Source organism: Manis pentadactyla, chromosome X, assembly GCF_030020395.1.
Source record: "Manis pentadactyla isolate mManPen7 chromosome X, mManPen7.hap1, whole genome shotgun sequence".
NCBI lineage: Eukaryota > Metazoa > Chordata > Mammalia > Pholidota > Manidae > Manis > Manis pentadactyla.
In genome coordinates, this window is record NC_080038.1 from 81,951,145 (window position 1) to 81,971,754 (window position 20,610).

The 20,610-nt window shown below is 35.7% G+C and overlaps 1 pseudogene; it reads right to left on the reverse strand.

The window, feature by feature from the left end:
* Nucleotides 1-10,597: 10,597 nt before the first annotated feature.
* LOC130682026 (cAMP-responsive element-binding protein-like 2) lies at nt 10,598-13,172 on the reverse strand (annotated as a pseudogene).
* Between the last annotated feature and the right edge of the window lie 7,438 nt (nt 13,173-20,610).

Sequence of the window (20,610 nt, forward strand, 5' to 3'; positions counted from 1 at the left end):
AGGAAGAATTAATACTTCCAAAATGGCCATCCTGCCTAAAGCAATCTACAGATTCAGTGGAATGCCTATCAAAATACCAACAGAATTCTTCAACGAACTGGAAAAAATAGTTTTAAAATTCATATGGAACCACAAAACCCCCGAATAGCCAAAGCAATCCTGAGAAGGGAGAAAAAGTGGGGGGGATCTCGCTCTCCAACTTCAAGCTCAACTACAAAGCCACAGTTACCAAGACAATTTGGTACTGGCACAAGAACAGACCCATAGACCAGTGGAACAGAATAGAGAGTCCAGATATAAACTCAAGCATATATGGCCAATTAATATATGATAAAGGAGCCATGGATATACAATGGGGAAATGACAGCCTGTTCAACAGCTGGTGTTGGCAAAACTGGACAACTACATGCAAGAGAATTAAACTGGATTGTCTAACCCCATACACAAAAGTAAACTCAAAATCGATTAAAGATCTGAATGTAAGTCATGAAACCATAAAATTCTTAGAAAAAGTATAGGCAAAAATCTCTTGGACATAAACATGAGCAACTTCTTCATGAACATATCTACACGGGCATGGGAAAGAAAAGCAAAGATGAACAAGTGGAACTATATTAAAGTTAAAAGCTTCTGTACAGCAAAGGTCACCATCAATAGAACGAAAAGACATCCTTCAGTATGGGAAAATATTTTCATAAATGACAGATCCAATAAGGTTTGACATCCAAAATATACAAAGAACTCATGTACCTCAACAAACAAAAAGCAAATCATCCAACTAAAAAATGGGAAGAGTATCAGAACAGACACTTCTCCAAAGAAGAAATTCAGATGGCCAACAGGCACATGAAAAGATGCTCCATATCACTAATCATCAGAGAAATGCAAATTAAAACCATATTGAGATACCACATCATATTAGTTAGGATGGCCAACATCCAAAAGACAAACAACAACAAATGTTGGCAAGGATGTGGAGAAAGGGGAACCCTCCTACACTGCTGGTGGTGGGAATATAAATTAGTTCAACCATTGTAGAAAGCAGTATTGAGGTTCCTCAAAAAACTCAAAATAGAAATACCATTTGACCTGGGAATTCCACTCCTTGGAATCTACCCAGAGAATGCAGGAGATCAGTTTGAAAAAGACATATGCACCCCTATGTTTATCACAGAACTGTTTACAATAGCCAAGAAATGGAAGCAACCTAGTAGGTTTTTATCCAATCAGTAGATGAATGGATAAAGAAGAGGTGGTACATATACACAATGGAATACTATTCAGCCATAAGAAGAAAACAAATCCTACCATTTGCAACAACATGGATGGAGCTAGAGGTTATTATGCTCAGTGTAATAAGCCAGGCAGAGAAAGACAGGTACCAAATGATTTCACTCATCTGTGGAGTATAAGAACAAAGAAAAAACTGAAGAACAAAACAGCAGCAAACTCACAGAATCCAAGAATGGACTAACAGTTACCAAAGGGAAAGAGACTGGGGAGCGTGGGTGGGAAGGGAGGCATAAGGGGGAAAAGGGGCATTACAATTAGCACACCTAATATAGGGGAGGGGCACAGGGAAGGCAGTATAACAGAGAGAAGACAAGTGGTGATTCTATGGCGTCTTAGTACTCTGATGGACAGTGACTATAATGGGGTATGTGGGGGAATTTGAAAATGGAGGAAATCTTGTAACCACAGTGTTGCTCATGTAATTGTATATTAATGATATGAAAAATAAATACATTGCTAGCTAGTAGCATAGCTAAAAGAACTCATTCTCCTTACTCCTACTCAAGTACTTTCTCTTCTACACTATTTTACCTTCTTCACTAACTTGGTATATGTGATAACTTAACTGACTGAGCATGCAAGCATGGGGTATCTAATTCATTTAGAATGGTAATCTACATATTTGCTTTCACATTGTATGGAATTTCCTAAGGAATATCTAGATACTGATACTGTCACTGTGGATTTAGGTATTTTCTGTGGATTTTAATTTAGAAAATATTTTGAATGCTAAACATGTCTAGCCACTAATTGAAATAGTATGGTAAAATGTGTTGTGATTAGCAAATAATGTGTCAGCATAGGGTTTATAGATATGCTTATAATTCACTTCCTGGAATAGGTGAGATTTTCAGTGAAGGTCAGTTTCTTAGAGATACAGGTAATCATGTAGGAGATTAATTTAAGTTTTACATATTATAAACTTTAAATATGTCAGTGTTTAGAATGTGAGGGATAAGAGGTCTAAGGATAGATTTTAAAGGTTGTTGTAGGTGTCTGAGGGATGCAATAGTGTAAGTATTTCAAATGGATAGAATTATGTGAAGGAATATGAACATAAAGATAGAAGAACGATGAGAAAAGAGGGCAAAGGAGAATTAGCTTAAAGGTAACTGTATAAAAGCCATTGATATCTATTTAGAGACACATTAGAAATTATTCAGTGAGTACTTAAGGCCCAGAAAGAATCCCTTTATTATTTTTCTGATCTAGTTTGTGTATCTACAAAATCAAATCATTGAAATGGGGCCAGTATTGCATTATGGTTACTAATGGCTCACTTGTCTATGATGGCCTACTTTTTAAATTTGAAAGACACTTAAAGAATAAATATTCCATAAGTACCCCTGAGCCCTTGGACCTTTATAACATGTACAATCTTAAAACATGGAACAGGGAAGAAGGCAAAAATAGAATATCCTAGAGCTGTTATGGCTTGGAACGTAGTGACTGGAACATTCTATAAGATTGGCTTAAGCAAAAGAAAAAGGAGAGAAATAATCAGCAATAGAATACAGAAGACACAGGGTTAATATTGACCCCCAAAAGAGGTACTTACTCTAGAAACTCCAGATAGTCTTGAATTTCATGGTTTAAAGTGGAGGCTCAAAACAAAGGAATGAGGGAGATGTAATATAAGAATTACCTCAGAATCTTAAGAAATGTTTATTAATATATAACATGCATAAAAATACATAAAAAGCAATAACAAAGTGTGTATCTAAATAAGTATATACAATTGTATAATTCCTATACAGATAAAGATATAGAACACATCTAGTACCCAAGAAAGTCCCCTCTGGTCCTTTCTAATTCTGTATTCCATTTGTCCCTTCCCAGGAGGTAACCCCAATTCTGACTTTTATTACTATAGATAGATTTGTCTTTTCCAAAATTGGTATAAATGGAATTGTACACTATGCACTTTTTATGTCTAGGTCTTTTGCTTAGCAAACTGTTTTTGACATTCATTCATATTTGTATGTATGTCAGTAGATTTTAATGGTATTCAAATGAAAGTTGTCTTCATTCCACTACTGATGGGCTTTTGGGTTGCTTCCAGTTTGGGGCTATTTACAAATGATGCTTCTCTGATCAGCCATATACATGCCTTTGGATGAACATACACATTTTTTTTTGCTAGATATACATTTAGGAGTGAAATCACTAGGTCTTAGGGTATTCATACTGTCAGCTTTAGTAGATATTGTCAAATATATTCTTTAAAGTTCTTCCAGTTTATACTCCCACGAGCAATGTATAAGATCCAATTGTTTAACTACCTCAACAACACTTGGTATTGTCTACTGTTTAATTAAACCATTCTGGTGGATAAGCAGCAGACACATTGTTGGTTTAATGTGCATTTCTTGTTAGGTAATTACATGAAGCACCTTTCATATGCTCACTGATTATTTCAATATTCTCTTTTGTGATGTGTCTGATCAGGTATTTTGCCTTTTTTTCCCTTTTCTATTTTTTTTCTTTTTTTATTGAGGTACATACAGCAAAATATTAGTGGGCAGCTCAATGAATTTTGACATGTGTATACACACATGTAACTGTCACCCAGATTTAACTGGGATATTGTCCTTTTTAATTGATTTATAAGAGTCATTCATATATTCTGAACACAAGTCCTTTGCCATATATATGTAATACAGTTATCTTCTACTCTGTGGTTTTTCTTTTCCCTGCACTAATGGTATCTTTGGATGAACAGAACTAATGCACACACACCATCATCACCACCACCATCCCTCTAGCAGCTAAATATTCTGCCTACTTTACAGGGATAATAAAAGCCACCAGATAGGAGTTCCCTCATTTTCATACCACCCATCTTATACTTACTCCTTCTGTCTCTATTCTATCTTCCTTTCATATTATAATAGAACTGTTCTTCCTCTTAGCTAAGGCCAAACTCTTCCTCTATGCTTTGAATCCTATCTAATCTTACCATTTCAGGAACCAGACATTATCAGTTGCCACCTATTTGTCCTGTATCTTCAAAGTCTACCTTGAATTAGCTTCTTCTCATCAGTATTTAAGCATTTTCATTTCTCTCTTTTGATGAAAACAACAAAATAAATAACACCTCCATTTATTATCTATCTATATTGGTACACATAGACTAGTTCATTAACTTTCCTTCAAAATAAAATTGTTTGAATAAATGAACTATGGTTTACCCATTTCTCTAACAAAGAGTTGTATGTACATTCCAAATCTTTTCCTATACAAATTGTTTGCAATGAACATCCTCCACCATATATCTTTATGCATATGTACAATTTTCTACACAGTATATGCCAAGAAGTGCACTGTACATCTTCAACATTACTAGCAATTGCAGCTATACCAATTTTAAATTAACAGCAATAAAAGACACCATTTCTCCTCATTCTCATCAACATTTTGTGCTATCAGACTAAATTTTGCCAATCCAGTGACCATGAAATAATAACTCATTATGATGCATTTCTCTGTATACTAGTGAGATTGCTTTTCTTTTAATATGTTTACTGGTCATTCAGGATTCTTCCTCTAGTAGTTGCTGGTTCATATTGTGTCTATATTTTTGGTTTGGTTGTTTGTCCTTTCTGGTTTGTAGAAATTCTTTATATATTCATAATTTTAAAACATTGCGATAATGAGGCACATATCTTCTGGCAGCCTGTAACTTGCCTTTATCTTTGTTTATACTGAGATTTTAAATTTAGTAGAGTTAAATTTGTCAGTCTTTCCATTTATGGTTTATATTTTTATGTATTTTAAGTCTTATAGTTTATTTCATCTTATTAAGTAAGTCCTCCCTTACCTATATATCATAAAGATACTCTACAGTTATTTTTCCTTACTGTTTATATATATATATTACATATTTTCCTTACAGTATAATTATATTGGTTACCTGAAACCTTTTTTTTCTATTAAATACCTTAGGAAAGCATCATGGAAATAAGATTTCCTGAGTTCTTGCATGTTCTTTATATCTTGTAGTTATACATGAAAGTTAACTTAGTTGGATGTAAAAACTTTGGCTAACATCTTCCTGTTGTTTAACCATCTCACTTATAACAAGTAGTTTCCCAATATCACAACTTTTTCAGGTTTCTCTGAGCAGGTTTGTTTTGGATCCCTTTTCTGGAAGAACTCTAAGACTAAGATATATATATATATATATCATTAACCTTTTTGTGTGTATTCAAGAATCTGGCTCTCATGAGTAAGCATACCCTTGGTAGAAGTTTAACACTAGCCTGCTGCAGTGACCAATTCAGAACTGCAGATTCCTTGAAGGACTAAGTGAAGCCACCTCCGTGCACTCTGGCTGCATTTCTTCCACTTCTTCACTTCTTGTTTTGCCACTTCCACTTCCACTTTTGGTTTGTCTTACAGGCATTTGAACCCACATCCTAATTAAGGTCCACCCATAACCCCCACAAAGACATAAAATTTTATTTGATGTATCACTATTCAGTTGGTAGATTTCTTGGCTGAACTATGCTTTCACAAGGTGTGCAGACCTTTGAGGTTCATTTCAATTCTATGCCTTGCAAGGACCCAGTGCCTTATTTCCACTCTCCTACAATTATCAACACTCAATCCCAGGACTTCCACTTCTGCTTAGGTTGGAGAAAATTATGAAAGATTGTTGTACCAATCCTAAAAGTAAGAATCAACCAGATAACCTACAAGATCATAACTTAAAAATTCATCAGACTTTTGATTTCAGCTCTGTCATGTAAAGAACTTGGAAGTTATTGTTCCCATTCTTACCACACCAAAAAAGGTGACCGAGGTGAAAAGCAATTACTTTTCTTGAACTTTTCAGACAACTGAAGTTGCAGGTCAAACTGCCACCCCAAAATCTGGAAAGACTGGAAAATCTTGGCACAGCCAAGATCTATTTACCTGGAGGAGAAACTTCATTTACTTAAATGGTAATTTTGATGAATTGCTGGAGGCTCAGTGTAGACTACCTGAAAAGGAGAAATTTCTGGGGACACACTGTTAAGGGGGAACACATGCTTTTATGGGCTTTTACCTCCATGAATCCTACCAGGTTTTTGTGATAAAGAGGCAAAATAATGACCACGTAGTTCTGGAAGGGAAGAGGAAAATTAAACATTGCATTGCCCATACCATGTTCTCCAAACAGAGTTGTCTCTATAGCAAAAACCTTCTTTCTGGTGTAAAAGACTTTATCAGAGTCTTCTCCCATCTGGGGAAGGGACATTTCTCTGACTTCAGCCCTCTCAGGCCTTCCTGTCTCACCAAGAGATGAAAGTTATCAAATGCTGTTAAGGACACCATCCAGAAGCACAGGCCCACTAAAAACACTGAGATTTAATCATAAGATTATATAATTCATCCTTTGTCTCACACCTTACCACTACACAACTGGCTGCAGTATAGTAAGATTGGATTGTAGATGAAAGCTCTTTAAGCTGCAGACCCTATCTGATGAGTAGTTCTTAGGGCATACCAAAAACAAAGGAGAAATAAAAATCAAAGACACTAGAGGAATTTGAAGCCTTTAAACACCTACAGCTACTTCAAACATTAAAAATAGCCCAACTTCTAGCCAAATTAAAATGAAACCTCATACTAGAGGCCTATTTATCTTAGTACTATTACCCAATACATTATGCCTGGCTTTCAACAAAAAATTTATAAGACAAGGTAAAAAGCAAGGAAAAGGATGGTGTGAAGATACAAAACAAGCATCAGAGCAAGACTAGGATATGATAAAAGTTTTGGAATTAACAGACATGATTACTATGTTAAGGGCTCTAATGGAAAAAGACAAGAGTCAAGAACATATGGGTAATATAAGCAGAGAGATGGAAACTCAAAAAAAGTATCAAAAGGAAATGCCAGAAATAAAAAGCACTGTAATAAAAATAAAGAACGCCCTCACTGGGTTCACTGGTAGACTGGCCATGGCCAAATAAAGAATCAGTGAATGTAAAGATAGGTCAAGAGAAACCTCCCAAGCTGAAATACTAAAAAAAAAGAATTTAAAAAAACTCAGAATAGAACACCTATGGACTATGAGGTAATTTCAAGAGATGTAACATACACTTAATTAGTTAGAAGAAGGAAAGGAACTAAAGAAATATTTGAGGTAATAATGGCTAATAATTTTCAAATATTAGTGACAAACACCAAACTGCAGATCAAGGAAGCTCAGAGAACTCACCAAAGAGGAAAAATACAAAAAAAAATAAAGCAACACAAAAGAAACATAGCTAGGCATATCATATTCAAGAAACCAGAGGGAGAAAAATCACCTTATGTTTAGAAAAACAAGAAAAAGCATTATAGAGGACTTCTCATTAGTCACCATTAAGGCAAGAGTGGAGTGAAATATTTAAAGTATTGAAAGAAAAAACCCACCACCTAGAATTCTATATCCACTGAAATTATCCCTCAAAAGTAGAGGAGAAATACAGGCTTTCTCAGACAAACAAAAACTGAGGAAATTCATTATAGCAGGTATGCCATGTAATAAATATTGAAAGAAATTCTTTGGGGAGAAGGAAAATTATATACATCAGAAGCCTAGATCTCCATTCACAAGGAAAGAGCATCAGAAAAGGAATAAGTAAAGCTAAAATAATTGTTAAGAGTTTTACTATTAATTGTTCTAAAAATAATTACTTTAGGTAATAAAAGTAATGTGTTAGGTGATAGGTATAGAAAGCTTTAATGACTGGAAGAAAAACTGTAGAATGTTAGAGAAAGGAATTGTGAATACTCTGTTATAAGTTTTATGTGCTACATGTGAAGCAGTATAATGTTATTTGGAGGTGGATTCAGATTAGTTTAAAAATGCATGTCACAAACTCTAGGGCAACCACTAAAGACAATTTTAAAAGAAGTATAATTGAAATGCTGAGAAAGGAGATAAAGTGGAATCATATAAAATGCTCAATTAAAACAGAGAAGACAGAGAAAGAGGAAAACAGAAGGAAAATAACAAATAGAATTACCAAAAATGGTAGATATTGATCTAAAAATGTGAATGGCTACTTTGAATATAAATGGCCTACGTGTATCAATTAAAAGAAAGATACTGTCACTGTGGATTTCCAAAAATCCAACTATATGATGTCTACAAGAAACCAATTTCAAATATGTAAACTCAGATAGATTAAAAGTTAAGGGGTGGAAAAAGATATTCCATGCTGAATAATAATAATAAAATACTAGAGTAGCTATACCAATTTCAGACAAACCATATTTGAGAACAATGAAAAATATTAGGGATAAAGAGGGGCATTACATGATAAAGGGCCCTTATTCTCCAAGAAGACATCAAACCAACAAAGCATCAAAATATTTGAGGCACAGACTTTAAGTCGAAACTAGTTACAAGAATCAGAGAAGGGGAATAATATCAGCAAGATGGCAGAATATGAAGCTCTGGACCTCCATTCCTCCCACAGAAACACTGATCTAACAATACACAGAACAATTCCTTTTTAGAGAAATCCAGATAGAGAGATTTGTACATTCCAGAGGAGTGCAAAACCAGACAAAATAAAGCCAGTAGGAATATTCAAGACACTCTTTAAACATAAGTTTTACCAACAGCACAGTGCCAAATGATTGGGAGGGAACCCTCAGCTCCCAGCATACCCCTGGAGGAGAAAGGAAAATAACTGGACCATATATCCAATGCTCTGATTTTTCTAGAGGCTACCTGAGTCACTGGCTTCTGTCTCAGCTGTCTTAGAGTACTGATGGTCCCCAGCATAGTCACTTGGGGGCCATTGAGAACAAAAACTGCAGTTTGGAACTAGCCAGCTAGTACACACTGTGGCACCACCCCCTGGCTCAGTGCAAAAGAATCATGTGAAAAACCCCAGCTCCCAGGTTCTCCCTGGGGGGAAAAGGAAAGGACTGGACTATATGTTCAACACTGATTTTTCTGATGGCTGCCCAAGTCACTGGTTTCTGTTTAGCCTCTCTTTGATTGCTGCTGGGACCTGGAATACACATGATACTTGGGGGCCAATGAGGACAAGAAAAGCAGTTTGCAATAGCATGGAGATTTTAGAGGTCCTCAGAATCTCTGGTCAGGCTGATTGCTGAGGGTTTTCCCATGTATGAGGCCAGTCTGTGAACACTAGGAAGGGTGAATGTTTTGTCTAGTGCACATATATCAACAGAGTCAAGAAAAAATTTTTTTCTGGTGAAGGTATTTTATTTTTCATAAAATATTATTGTACAATGCTCTTCAGAGAAAGAAAAATTCCTTCAATTCCCAAAATACCATGTGGCTGAATAATAATCTCTTTAAAAACTAAATATGTAATTAATAATATGCAACATATTTCTTGTGAAATACAGCATTTACATTTTTTAATTTTCTTTGCCTTTATTTTAACTAAAGGTAAGTTCAGTTTAAACCTATACTTCTGTAATGAGCCAAATCAAGTTTATCTTAGTTCAAAGATGATAAAATGCTAAACAGGGATGCTGATAAATACTGTCAATTAGCTGGTAAACAGTGATATGAATTTGCTGCAGTAAGATTTTTATTCTGATATAATAGAAAGACTTTAGGTAAAATAGAAAAAAATTTTTAAGAACTTCAACTATATCCTAAAACTTGACCTGGTCAAACTTACTCCATATTATATTCCATTGCTTTAATATATGGCAAATCTATGCTAAATTAATGACAGAATATCACTGGTTTAAATACACAAATTTATTTTTCCCTTTATCTTCCTTTCTTTGGGGGGTGGGGAGGAAAAAGGAAACATTATTGTGTACTCAGAAAGCAAGGAGAACAGCACTGGTCCAGGGGGACTGAGCTCACCAGTGCTCTCATCCTCCTCTGTTTTCTCTCAGCCTGTATGTTGTCATTACAGGTAACGAGAGATTCTAGGATTTTGGTAGGCTGCTCCGTAACTGAACTGGGGTAAGAATGTTCCAGCTGTTTCAGTGACATTTATTAACATGCTTCAAGTGGCCAAAGTGTGCAGCTGGCACAACCCAGAGTAATCAAAACATTCCTTTTTAAGAACAAGGAACTTTCTCCTGCTTTGATCTACACCAAATTAGCAGATGGGTTTAGGAATAAACTCAAATAAATTGCAATTTACTTTCACCCCGAATTATACATCCTCAACCTTAGGATGAAGTCGCTGCTCTTGTAAAGATCCTGTGGGGGCGGTGGTAGCTGAAATGACTATGTAAATTAGAGGTACAACCAGAGAAGAAATACTTCAAGCACAATGCAGACATTCCACTGAAGAACCACATTCATTCTGGAATATTTGTTTTGAAGACAACTCCTTTGGGCAATTCAAAGGGTACTGAACCAGGAAGTCTTGGGTCATTTTGCAGAATATAAATATACATTTGAGTAGACCAGATGACAAAAACACACCCATTAGAATCAGAACACTATATTTAAAACACTTAAATTCTGAAGACTGGAATATTAACAATCCTTAGTCTATTTATATTTGTGATCCTAAAAAGACATTAAATACTCTTAAACCCCCAGTCCTCCAAAACAGAGACCCGACAGGCTGGGCTAGTGGTTTATCAGTAGTCACACAGGACTAGACTATAGATCTGAGTTTGCAACCTAAGCACAAGAGACCTTTAGGAACTCAGGCTAAGGGGAGGCACTTTATTCAAACACATACCTAAGAGAAGGGGGGACAGTACCCTGTATTCTGAAACTATATGGTCCATCTCATGTTCCACCTCACAAATAACCTAGACTATGATGCTTCCTCTTAAACTGCCATTTTCATAACATGTTTTAATTGAAAGCCAAACATTTGTTTCATAAGACCAAAGAGCAATTATAATTTAGGAGCAACAGAGAGCATGACTCCTAATTTAACTATGGGAAAGAGAAGAGAGATAAAGTGTCTTTAAGGGGAAATTGAAAGATTCCTAGGTCTATTTGAGTGTATCATATTATGTGCTTGATTCCTCAACCATCACTCCACCTGGTAGGCAGGAAGAAAGTAAATGTAGCTGTGATGGGAACCGGAGAGAACCACTCCGGCTTCCTGCACCTCCTACCAAGCTCATGAGCTGTGGTGCTGTGCACAACTCTCGGCTCTAGGGCTTCACTCCAGAGCAGAGGCACAGCCGGGGCTGAACCAGATGTGCACCCCTGGTGTGTTTGTTTTTGGCTTAGAACACTCATAAGGAAACTCACATCAGGGAAGAAACTAAGTGTTCTGGTTATGGCTACAGCCATTAGATATACTAGCAGTTCGTCTCTCATTTTGTTCCAGATCTTTTGAGGCAGAAACTCGACCTCAGCAGCTAATTTTATCCTATTTTCTTTAGAAAAATTCTCCAAGTTAGTTAACGACACAAGGAAACGTGTGTGAACATTCACTCCAACCCTCCCCACAGACATGTATAGACATACAAGAGAAACACATACACATATACTCTAGGTTGCCAAAATGATGTATTCTGCTGAAATGCCTAAAAGGTCACCTCTCGCTTAATAAAATATGACTAATTATTCTCCAAATATGGATTAGGTCCTAGGAAAGTTCTGTAAATACAGTTTGAAAAGACAGCCACAAAAGTTTCGAATAGAGGCTGTCTTGTGGGATTTTCTGACAGATTTTGTTAACATGTACATTATTTAAAACAGGCATATCACCATGGATTATAGGAATAGAAATGTATATATATATATTTGTTAATACATATTCACAGCATATGCTAGAATGGCTCACAGGAGAAATCATGGTTTATGCAGAAAATATACATTACTCAAGTAAATATAATGAAATAAGGTTAGGTCCATAAAGACTGAGAACTTAGTAATCAGCCCATTTGGTTTCTTTTTGTAGGACAATCAAGCACATGAAACGAGGTGATACCTACACATGCATATACATACATTTACATGAATTACATGGAGAGAATATAAATTAAACAATAAAGCAATATGGAGTTAAGGTGCAAAAACACATTCTTCACCCATTTCTATTTCTGTGTTCTTAAGCATTGTAACAGTTAAATTCCATGGGTGGCAATACTAACCAGAATAGGTCTGAATTTTGCAAATTTTCTAAGTGTTGAAAGTTAAAGCAAAATCATTTGAGATCTATGATCACACATTTTGGTAGAAACTACAGATTTACAGAGATGACTATTGAGCAGTAGGTAGTTAATGGAGCCAAGAAGTATAATCTTGCCCATTCATCCTCCATAGGAATCAGAATATTGGCTTCAGTCACTGAGTCATCATTTATATGTTCTTCACCAGGAATTGCTATTAGCATCTATCTTCCCAGCTTTCATGTGCCTGCTTGAGTTCTGCTGAAATTTGCTCTGTTCTTCTCCAGTGAGTAGGGCCTTGATTTTAGAAGGAATTTTTCCTTGGTCCATCACCAAATACCACTGCTTGAAAAATTTCCAGTTCCTCTCTGAGGGCACATATGGTTCTTTCCCGACTGGATACCAACTCTTCCAAATACTGGTATCTCAGTTTTTTTCTGGCCCGGCATTCCCTTGCACTCTGCCGGCTCCTCTCAAGTTTTGCCTTCAAGTCAATTTTGGCAGGCTTCCAACCACGTTTGCAGGGCTTCTTTACTTTGCCTCCAACCACCTTACTGTAATCCATCTCGCAGACAGGCCTGCCGGCTGGGCGCTCCCTCCCGCTGCCCTGCCCCGGCTCAGCCAACCTGACCTGGCCAGGCCTACACCCCTGGGGAAGAAGGGGATATGGTTCTGACTGCTGCCTCCTCTCGCCTAACAGTTGGCTTCCCTGATGCTGCAGTCACGGGGGCCAGGGGCCAGGGACCAGTTCAGGAATGGCAGAGTGGACCCTGGAGGCAGCCCAGAATGCCTCCCTTCACCACCACCACCGCTGCTGCCTCCTGCTTCATGACAGGCTCTGGGTGTGTTTTAAGAAAAATTAAAAAAAAAAGAAAATATGCTCCAAACAACAGAACAAGAGAGATCCCCTGAAACCAACACTAATTAAATGGAGGCATGATTTAACTGACAGACAATTCAAAAACGCTATCATATAGATGTTCATCAAGGTCAAGAGAATAATGCATTAATAAAGTGAGATTTTCAACAAGCAAAAAATATTACAAAAGAATCAAAAAGAAATCATGGAGTTGAAGCATACAATAGCTGAACTGGAAAATTCATTAGAGGGGTTCAATATCAGAACAGATCAAATAGAAGGAAACATCAGTGATTTGAAGATATATTATTGGAAATTATCCAGTAAGAGGAGCAAAAAGAAAAAAGAATGAAAAAGAGTGAAAAAAGCTTAAGGGACTTACAGGACACCATCAAGAAGATCAATGTATGTATTATGTTGAGTCCCAGAAGGAGGAAAAAGGAATGGGCAAAAAACTTCTTTAAAGAAATAATGACTGAAAACTTATCAAAACTGGGGTGGGGGGCATAGATATCCAGACCCACAAAGCCCAATGGATCCAAGTAACAGAACACAAAACAAACCTATACAAAGAAATATTATAATATATTATATTAAATGCATATTATATTATTACATAGAAAAGGATATATATTATAATATGTAATAGTAATATAATAATCATTATTATAATTATAACATCAAGTTGCCAAAAGTCAGGCAAAGAGAGAATTCTGAAAGCAAGAGAAAAGTGACTTGTCACATACAAGGTAACCTCTGTAATACCATCAATGGTTTTCACAGAAGAAACATTGCAAGCACGAAGGGAGTGAGTTGATAAATTCAAAGGGCTAAAAGAACAAAACTGCCAGCCAAGAGTACTATACTCAGAAAAACTGTCCTCCAAAAATGAAGAAGCAATAAAGATTTTTTCAGACAAATAAAAGCTGAGGGAGTTCATCACTAGACCCTCCTCAGAAGAAATGCTCGAGAATTCTTCAAGTTTAAGTAAAAGGATGCTAAGCAGCAATATAAAAGTATATAAAAATATAGGGCTCACTAGTTAAGGTAAATATATAGACAAATACAGAATATTATAACACTGTACTCATGAGTATTTAATTTAGTATTAAAGTTAAAAGGCAAAAGTATTAAAAATAGCCGTAATGATAAATTATGAAAATGTTTAAGTATACACAATATGAAAGATGTAAGTTGTGGTATCAGTAGCATAAAATGGGAGAGAGGAAAAGTAAAAGTGTAGAATTTTTATATGCAATTGAAGTTATCAGCCTAAAACAGATTGTTATAAGTTGTTTTATGTAATCCCCATGGTAACCACAAAGAAAATGCCTATATTAGATACAAAAGAGAAAAAGAGGTAAGAATGAAATAATACCAAAATGAAAATCAACAAAATACAAAGGAAGACAACAAAAAGAGGAAAATAGGGGCAAAAGAACTATAAGACAAAAACATTAATAAAATGACAAGAGTAAGTCCTTCTTATCAATAATTTAAATACAAATGAATTAAAATACCCAATCATAAGAAAAAGAGTAGCTGAATGGATTTTAAAGAAGCAATATCTAACTATATTCTTTAAGCATGCATATAGGCTAAATGTGAAGGAAAGGGAAAAATATTCCATGCAAATTATAAGAAAAGAAAGCAAGGATGGCTGTATTTATATCAAAGAAATAGACTTCAAACTAAAATAACTGTTACAAAAGAAAAATAAGTATATTATGTAATGGTAAAAGGGTCCATTTATCTGGAATAAAAAATATATATATATATGCACCAAACATCAGAGCATCCAAATATCTAAAGTAAATATTGATGGAACTGAAGGGAGAAATAGATATCAATACAAAAATAGCAGGAGACCTCAATACCCTCCTTCAATAACTGATGGAACATCAAGACAGAAAATCATTAAAGAAACAGCAGGACTGACCAATGATATAGACAAAATGGACCTAACATATACAGAACTTTCCAGCCAACAGTAGCAGAATTTTTCTCAAATGCAAAGGGAACATTTTTCAGGGTAAATCACATTAGGTCACAAAATAAGTCCAAAAAATTTAAGAAGAATGAAATCATACAAAATATATTTTCCAACCAAAATGGAATAAAACTAGAAATAAATAACTAGAAGGAAAACTAGAAAACTCACAAATATGTGGAAATTAAGAAACACATTCTTGAACAACCAATTGGCCAAAGAGGAAATTAAATGGGAAATTGGAAAATATGTTGAGGCGAATCAATGTGAAAACACAATATATCAAACTTTATGAGATTCAGCACATGCAGAAGATAATAACCACATGGTGATCTCAACAGATGTAGAAATATCATTTGATAAAATTCAACACCCTTTCATGAAAAAATTCACAAATAGTAGAAGGAAGTTATGCTACATAATAAAGGCCATATATGAAAAGCCCATAACTAATATCATACTCAATGGTGAAAACCTCAAAGTGTTGTCCTCTAAGATCAAGAACAAAGCAAGGATTCATACTCTTGCCACTTCTATTTCACATAGTACTGGAAGTCCTCAGCAGAGCAATTAGACAAAGGAATAAAATTGCATCCAAATTGGAAAGGAGGAAGTAAAATTATCTTTGTTTGCAGATGTATAAAACTCTAAAGATTCCACAAAAAAAACCTTGGAATTAATAAATGAATTCCATAAATTAGGAAGACACAAATCCACATACAAAATCTGTTGTCTTTCTACATACATGCTAAAAATGAACTATCTGAAAAGGAAATTAGGAAAACAATCTCATTTATAATAGCATCAAAAATGCTAAAAATTCAGTAATAAACTTAATTAAGGAAGTGAAAGCATTATAAACTGAAAACCAAAAAACATTTCTGAAAAAGATTTTAAAACACAAATAAATGAGAAGACATCCTCTGTTCATGGATTGCAAGAATTAATATTGTTAGAATGTCCATGTTACCCAAAGTGATCTACAGATTTAATGTAATCCCTATCAAAATCCCAATAGCAATTTTTACAGAAAATCTTAAAAGTCATGTGGAACCACAAAAGCCTCCACATAGCCAAAACAATTTTGAGCAAGAAGAACAAAGCTGGAGGCATCCACTTCCAGCTTTCATATATTGCAAACCATAGTAATCAAAACATTGTGATACTGGCATATAAAAATAGACATATATGTCAATGGAATGGAGCAGAGAGCCCAGAAATAAACCCACACATATATGGTCAAATGATCCTCTACAGTATGCCAGTAATACACAATGGGGAAAGGAGAGTCTCTTCAATAAATGGTGCTGGGAAAACTGGATATTCATAAGCAAAGAATGACATTGGATACCTATCTCACACCATATATAAAAATTAATTCAAAATGGATTAAACATTTGATGTAGGACCTGAATCTGTAAAACCACTGGAAGAAAACAAAGGGGAGAAACATCAAGTTATTGGTCTTGGTTATAACCATTTTTTGGATCTGATACAAAAACACAGGCAACAGAAACAAAAATAAACAAGTGGGACTACATCACACTCAACAGTTTCTGCACACCAAAGGAAACCAACAGAGAGTGAAGAGACAACCTACAAAAATGGGAGAAAATATTTGCAAATCATATACTGATAAGGGTCTAATGTCCAGAATATAAATAGAGCAGCTACAACTCAACAACAAAGATACAAACAACCCAATTCAAAAATGAGGTAATGACTTGAGGAGTTACTTATCCAAAGGAGATATGCAAATGGCCAGCAAGCACATGAAAAGAGGCTCATGTAGGAAACCATCAATAAAACAAAAAGGCAATATATTTGCAAATGATATATCTGATAAGGGGCTAATATCCAAGATATATAAAGAACTCATGCAACTCAACAGCAAAAAATCAAATAATCTGATTAAAAAATGGACAGAGGAACTGAATAGACAGTATTCCAAAGAAGACATACAGATAGACAACAGACATGAGAAAAAATGTTCAACATCACTAATCATCAGAGAAATTAAAATCAAAACCACAGTGAGATACCACTACACCAGTCAGAATGACTACTATCAACAAGACAAAAAATAACAAATGTTGGTGAGAATGTAGAGAAAATGGAACTCTCCTACACTGTTGGTGGGAATGTAAATTGGTGCAGTCACTATGGAAAGCAGTATGGAGGTTTGTCAGAAAACTCAAAGTAGAAATACCATATGACTCAGAAAGTCCACTTCTAGGAATTTACCCAAAGAAAAAAAAATCACTAATCTGAATTGAGGCCCCACCTCCTACCATATCAAATTAGCAAACAATGAAAAACAAACAATTATAGGTAGATTGTATATCTAAAATTGAAAAACACTAAAACTTCTAGAATATAAGGGAGGACTGTCATGACCATGAGTTCTTAAACAGAACATAAAAAGAACTATTCATAAGGATAAGATTGTTAAACTAGATTACATTAACATTAACAAATTTTGCATATCCATTCAAAACTACCATTAAAAGAATGGATGCCAAGTCACAAAGTGACTATAGTAAGAAAAGTAAACAGGGTAACCCAATAAGAAATTCAGACACTCCACTAAAAGGGATCTTCAAGCAGACAATAAAAATACAAAAAGATGCTTGACCTTACAAACAATCTAGAGATTTTACATTAAAACCAAACGAGATACCTTACATCCACAAAAGAGCCTAAGATTAAAAAACTGACAATTACTCACAATTCCATTGTCAAGTTTGTGGAACAAAGGGCACTCTTTTACACTGCTGGTAAATTGCTTGTATCATTCATAGTCCAGTCAGGAGATGAAATCATACAAAATTGTTTTATCAGAAGGAAATTAATATAAAGACTTATTAATCAAGCACTGGACAAATAAAAAAGCAAAAAGAGAATAATAAGGTATCGTGGATATAATAATGGCATTAAGCAGCTACCACCCCTAGGGCAGGGAACAAAGAGAAGAGTCTGGAATTTTTAAATCCTAGAAGCTTGGAGGAGATAATCCTGTAGATATGAAACTCAGACCTCTGTGCCCTGCTGATGCTCATGTCTCTGAGTGCAGAGGAGAGTCCCTAGTGGAATACTTCTAAGGAGGGGGTACTTCTGTCTAGTGGTGGGGTATCTGAGGGGATGCAATGAAGCTGGTTCTGGAAATTAGGAAAACTGCAATCTGGATTCCACTGCTGCTGCAGGCAAGAATTGATGCTGCTCTAGCACTCCCTATTGGCAAAGACCATGAGGGAGGCAGCGGGCAAAGCATAAATATTGTTTGCATAATATGAGCCCAACATCACAAAGCAGAATAGAGTGTGGGCCTGAATTTCAGAGGCAATTTCTTAATAACCAGCATAGGCAACGCATTTGGCTAATAAGCATCCATAAGTAACCTTCTACATGTATTTTCAATTTCATACACTAACAAAATAACTCTTTGATTAAGGAGAAGTAATTATCCCTCATACAAACAAAACACTGTCACAGTCTCCCCAAAATGAGGAGTGGCAAAGACCCATTAGTCGCTGCCTACATCTCTGGACTATGTTGATTTCTGCTAAAATTTTGTTACAGCCCCATCTGAAGATTCTGTTACTTAAAGACTAAGTTTAAAGTTAACTTTCAACAACAATCTTTATATAAAATAATGAGAAATGAGAGAGAAAAAGAAATTAGTCAAATATATATGCATAATTTATATATAAAACATACATAACAAACAAGAAATTATATCTCATTTCTATATATGCAGCCTTTGTTTCTGAGGCTATTGTTAATATTTAAAGAATCCTTCTCCCACTACTCATTCATGTATCCTTTGCCCCAGCTTATGTCACCTTGTGGGCAGACCCACCAGGTTTTTCCTGAAAGGTTTGAATCATTGTCTTCCCTATTTTCTGTTTGATGTAGTTTTCCGTTAACTTTTGCTCTTGGGCACAGAACTACTATAAAGAATCTCCAGGGCGCCGGCTATAGTCTTCCCTGACTCCATTGTGTGGCAGCAATCCAATTTCCTTTGAAGGTCAGGATCAATCATTCTAGCCAGTCAAGTAACCAACCCCCTTTTCTGACTGTTAGTTCAGTGGTATAAGGACCTCCAAATATCCAACAGCAGGTGGCAACCTCAACTTCAAATTCAATGGAACCATTGAGTCCCCTGCTGAAAGCAATCCTCCCTTAGTAAATAAGAAGTCCAAGCCAGCAGAGCTCAAAATGACAAGGACAAGAAGCAAAAATTCTGTAAGTGGGTTATTGGGAAGCCACTTCCACTTCCATCCCCTGATTCCTAGGCACATAAACTTTACAGTATTGTCTCCCAACTGTTTCCACAACTGAGTCTTCAGCAGACTATCTACTACTCAATCAGTCTGGCTGTTGGTAGGTGATGTGGCATATAGTAAGATAAACTCCATGAACTGAGCTCATTTATGTGCTTCTTTTGCTGTGGAATGATTTCCTTATTCAGGATCCATATCATTAGGACCATGATGGTGAATAAAGCATTCCACAAGTGCATACACAGCTGAGCTACTGGAATAATTATAATGAATCATAACGAAGGTGAATGTCAACTCCAGTGAGGAAAAATTGCTTCCACTCACATGATAGAAGCAATCCTATATAGTCAACCTGCTACTAGGTGGATAGCTTCTATCCTCAAAAGGAATGGAGTTATGTTGTCCTTTCTTCTCTTGGCAGATTAAGCACTCAGCAATAGCAATATCCAGGTAAGCCTTTCGAGAAGTTATCTCAAAATGCTCCTGACCAGTGGACTTCCAGAAACTTTACTGAGGTGGTGTGTTCTGAATTTTTATAGGGTTTGTTTCTCATTATTTGGTTCTCATGTCTAACTAAAGCACCTAAAGTCCTTGCTACTTCCCCCTCATCAGATATAATCATTGCAATGCCATCAATGTAGGAGACCAGGATATTATTTTGTGGAACATGAAGATAGTCTACAATATAAATATATTTGTATACTGTTAGAGAGCAGGAGAGTTGATATGACCATGAGGCCAGATTGTGAAGATGTACTGGTGGCTCTGTCAGGTAAAACTAAACTGATTCTTGTGATCCTTACAAACATATAAAGACTAGGCATTTTCCAGGTCAATAGCTTTATATGAAGTGCCAGGGGATGTGTTAATTTGCTTAGTACATAGAGCACATCTGGAAAGCAACCATCTCACCATCTGATGAAGTTTACAAGAGCCCCATAGTTATTCCTAAGAACATTGTGATGAATTAGCCATCATCAACAATCCCTGAGGACCACATGGTGATTCTCACTTTGTTGTCATTTCCAATTACAGTACTTACATTCATCTTATCTCCTGAAGTTAAGTGCTCAAGTTGGCCTCTCTCCTCTGAAATTTTATCATGTTAACTGTAT